This window comes from Macrobrachium rosenbergii, chromosome 21 (genome assembly GCF_040412425.1).
Source record: "Macrobrachium rosenbergii isolate ZJJX-2024 chromosome 21, ASM4041242v1, whole genome shotgun sequence".
Taxonomy (NCBI): Eukaryota; Metazoa; Arthropoda; class Malacostraca; order Decapoda; family Palaemonidae; genus Macrobrachium; species Macrobrachium rosenbergii.
In genome coordinates this window covers 54,116,773-54,121,244 of record NC_089761.1, presented here as the reverse complement: position 1 = coordinate 54,121,244, position 4,472 = coordinate 54,116,773, and positions in this window count along the sequence as shown.

The following is a 4,472-nucleotide window of genomic DNA, read 5'->3' as shown; positions in this document are numbered from 1 at the left end:
AAATAGTTAAAATCCGCAAATACTTCAAACCTCTCTAAAAATGCTTATAACTACCTACTTTGATAGTTCAAAACACCAAAAAACCCTGGAAAAATGCTTATAACTGAATATTTTAATAGTTTTATCACAAAAAGTGCATTTAGTCATGAAAATGATATGAAAATACAGTAATCTTTGAATACTTCTCTAAGCAAATACAGTACCGTGAATAGACGAATTTTCCGCGAATAATGTGAATATATGTTCCATAGAGAAATCCACGAATCTGGAACCACGAATAGGCGGGGGTCGACTGCACCCTATAAAATACAGTACTGTACTTACAGTGTATTGTGTTTTAGGATGAAAAAATGTACAGTACTGTATTGACTTTATATCATACTGTTCTTAAACAGGTATACTGTACCTTTAAAAAGTTAAAAACCAACTTACAAACAGTCAACCGGAACATAACTTGTTCAAAAGTAGGGTAGTGCCTGCACTTGGCTCTAGTGACTTGATCCGCCAGGATGTTCCTCTTTCACAGGATGTACCTGGCTCAGAATCTGACAGCCCGAAGAGCTGCCTACTCATGCATCTGTAGAGGTAGTTGGCATGGGATGGGGGCCGCTGTTGAGCCTTGCTTGATGTTCACCACTAAAGTGGTGGTGTTGCTCATGACCACTGCCAAGAGTCCTTGCAGACTGTCCTGAAGGCCTGCAGTGCCAACCAATGGAGCATACATCTACAAGATGTCATGTAAATGCAAGGAGTTTTGGGTCCAGGTCCCTGAAACGAACTCTCCTCATAGGTGTACACCCAAACTTCTTGAGGCATCCAAGAATAAGAGCATCTCTGGAGGGAGAGGACTTAAGGGAATTAACTGGAAAACGTTGTAGCCACTGAGCCACCAAGTTACATCCCCCCCTCATCTCATCATCCAGAGGAACTAGATGGTGAAGCAGGTCTTTCAAGGGCCAGTCCTGTTCAGTTGCCACTGAAATAGCAAAAGCAACTCCTTACATGAGGGACAAGAGGTGACCCAGAATTACTTGCTACTGCCATGCTGGTTGTTCCTTCTTCAGTAGGAACCAAGCTGTGACTTCCTTGAGTTTGTGCAGGAGGGAAACAGCTGGGAAGGCCTTCACTGTTATGGTGTCCAGGAGCATCCACAGGTACTTGATCTGTTGCTTGGGGACAAGATTAGATTTCCATTGCTTATCACTAGATCGCGGCATAGGGCTAGGCAACAGTGTATGTCCATGAGGAGTCGCTCTTTGGAAGGTGCAAGAATACGCCAACTGTTCTGGTATTATAGAAGGTGAATGCCTTATAAATGAGCCCAAGTGTTCTGGTCTGAGTTTCCTTTGGACACCTAAAGAGGAGGGTTTATCCATACTTGCAGAATTTGCAGGTGGTATCATCTCCCAGACGTAGTTTAAACATCACTGTGCAGGAGAGAAGAGAATCTCAAGACTCCTCCCATTGAAGCTATATGGCTGTATTGAATTTACCCAGGGGTAAATTGAACTGCAAACCAATGATTGAGCTGTTACACAGTGAGAGGCTGCATTTGTGCAAAACCTGGTGTGACATCAGGTAAAGAATGGTCTCTCTGATGCAGAGCTAGGTTCACCTGCTGACTGGCAACATTAGCTCCCTCATCTGACAAGGAATGAACAGGTTTGTGTACCTCAGGTGGCGGCCCAACTTCACGATCATAAGCCTGAGACATGGTATTTTGGAGCTCAAATATTCATCTGAAATAGGTAAGCCGAGAGTGAATTTGGCCACAGTCACCCTCTGTTTCTCTTCAATAACTTCCATTTCTCTCATTTATTTTCAAGCCTAAACCCTTCCTCTCCAAAGCCTCCCCCCTTCGTGCGACGGCAAGCATGTGTTCCTTGTTTCAAAAAGCCCAATTCACTCGTATTCCAAGACTGTGATTAAATGATTTCTCATATTTATCATCTGGGCTACGTAATGTTTAGAATTTAAGAACGTGCATTTTGTGTAATATCATTTTGTGGGGATTTTCCTTTGTGCATTATTGTGTGTGTGTTAACCTGGAACTCTATTCCAGGAGGCTGCATAACCCTGCCCAGTTCACAAATCCATGCCAAGATATCCCTTACTGACTGCCATCCAAAGTTCCTAACCATTCCTGGTCGCAGCCTGATCGCGAGAATCCGTTACCAACACAGAAATCAACTTGCAGAAATTAATTGCCATTATCCTGGGATTTACCCCTTTCATTTTATTGCTTGTCTGTAAATTGATGGCATTTCTGACTTACTTGTCTATCATGTTTGCCCCATTTTCTGTAAATAAACCCCTTAAATGTAAAGAGAGTTCTAATTCCAAACTGGCGACCTTGTTCCCTGGGCTAATCAATAAAAACCTCAAGGTAAGTCCCCTTCACATCCCTTTTGTTCATAATTGAGGACCCCCCCTTGGCCCATAAGGCAGTCCCTACTATAAAACGTGGGGTAGTTTACATATCCTAGGGATGCCCCCGTAGCTCATTAACAATGACTCCAAATGAAAAATTGCATAGAATAAAAACTGTTCAGCAGGCCCAATTCTACTCAAAAAGTACTACTTGACCAGTTTGCTTGATTTTCCCGAACGACAATTTTTTCAGCGGAGCGTAACTTTTTCTAAGTACCAAGTTGACGTGAACGGTGTCACGGAGCAGCGCTCTCCCGTAGTTAGTCAGATGGTCGATGTGCAGCGCTTCTCTCAACCCTAGTTCCTAAGGCTGCCGCCGCATGGCGCCCTGGCCGTACCGCAGGATATTTAATTCTGTCCAATTGTATCTCAGGCTGACCCAGGTCATGCCCTAAGGCTTATGGATTAAATACTTTGAACCAATCATAATGCGTTCTAAAGACATGATTCATAGGCCTTGGCCAACACCAGAACCACACTTTCTTTCTCTCTTGAACCACCGCGATGGAAAGTCACGATTTTATTTTGTTCCCAGAAGCGATACCTAGAATGTGTTCCGTGTCCATTTTGGGCGTTTTTGGATTTAGGACCTGCGGAGCCGATACTGTTATCTATGTAACCTATGTGGTCAGACAGCAGCGACTTTGAATAAATAAGGTAAGCAGTTGTTTTTTGTAACCCGTGGCTACAGTGAATATAGATATTACCGCTTGCCAGAGCATACGTGCCTGCCAAGAATAATTAAAAATGCGGATAAGGCGCACAGCGCCGTTCCGCCATGCCGATCTGAGACCAGATATGTTAAAAAATCATCATTGTTTTTTGTAACCTGTGGCTACAGTGAATACAGATATTACCGCTTGCCAGAGCATACGTGCCTGCCAAGAATCATTAAAAATGCGGATAAGGTGCGCAGCGCCGTTCCGCCATCCTGATCTGAGACCAGATATGTTAAAAAAATCAACGTTACAAAATTTACGCCCGTTCTAATGTAGGTAGGGAGGTAGGGAATAGCCTAACCGAGGTTTCTTAGGTAGGCTACAGGTAGCCTAGGCTAGCGTTTTCCATCCGCCCTGATGTAGGTAGGGTCAGCCTCACACATGCAGTGTAGCGGGTCAGCCTCATGTACATAGATTAGCGGGTCAGCATCATGTATATACTTTGGCGGGTCAGCCTTATGGTAGTAGCCTAGCAGGACAACCTTTTGTATGCAGACTAGTGGGTCAGAAAATAGCGAACACTGTAACACTGTACGCTTTTAGTTTCTGTAGTTTAATAGGTCAATGTTTGTAGCAGGAAACCCGACTTATGTTTGTTGCATAGCGGGACAAACGTTTGTATGCAGTAGCGGGTCAACCTTTTTGTTGCATAGCGGGACAAACGTTTGTATGCAGACTAGGGTCAGCCTTATGTTTGTAACCTGTTGCTTTCAGGACAACCTTTGTGCTGCAGACTGAAGCAAAACGGTCAACCTTTTCTATGTTTGTTGCATAGCGGGACAAACGCGTTTATTTATTATCCCAGACTAGCAGGTCAGAAACTAGCAAATTTTTTTAAAAGTTATTACGCAGTCATAAACGTTTTTACAAATTTCAGTTTTATTAACTTTTCTGTTGCTTTCCCTTGCAAATGGAAACACCACCAAAAACATGCTTTTCATTACCGACATGAAGCAAAACGGGAGCTATTTAAAAAGGCACGTTTTCTATAGCGATTTTTATATATATATATATAAATATATATATATCCCTGTATACTTTCAGCGGCTCCAAAACGTGTACTATTTATTATCCCAAAGACCCCTATATTATGACATATATATATATATAATATATATATATTAAAATAGTTAAAAGTTAAAGGCAGTCATAAATATTTTTAGATTAATATATTTATATATATTTGTGGATTTTATATATATATATATATATATATACTGTATGGTCCCTATCCCTATATAAATATATATATTAATATGATTATATATATATATATATATATATATATATATATATATATATATATATATATATATATATATA